Source organism: Leptinotarsa decemlineata, unplaced genomic scaffold (assembly GCF_025532065.1).
Source record: "Leptinotarsa decemlineata unplaced genomic scaffold, Ldec_3_MD MMD2_tig00026358_RagTag_RagTag, whole genome shotgun sequence".
NCBI lineage: Eukaryota > Metazoa > Arthropoda > Insecta > Coleoptera > Chrysomelidae > Leptinotarsa > Leptinotarsa decemlineata.
This window is the reverse complement of record NW_027412703.1, coordinates 2,642,113-2,642,454: the sequence shown is the minus strand read 5'-3', so window position 1 is coordinate 2,642,454 and position 342 is coordinate 2,642,113.

Genomic DNA, 342 nt, shown 5'->3' with positions numbered 1-342 from the left:
ACATACCTATTCTTCTTCTTCTTTAGCAGAATTCGACATCTAAAAACATTTTACCAGTTCTGAGGGCACGTCCCGTCCTTTGATTATGATGAGAACCCCCAAACCTCGAACATGACATATGACTTGACACATGACCAGTGCTATCAGGGTTGCTAGTTTACCATGCGATTACGAATGAACAATGAGGTACTAAATGAGATACTAAACGAAAGTAATTTTTTGTGGTGGAAAATCAGTTTTTAACGACTTTCCACAACCTGAAATTGTAATGGAGAATTTCATACACACGTGTAGAACGGGCCAACTTCTTTGTCTGCCCCGATGAGTTAATTACTGCATGGA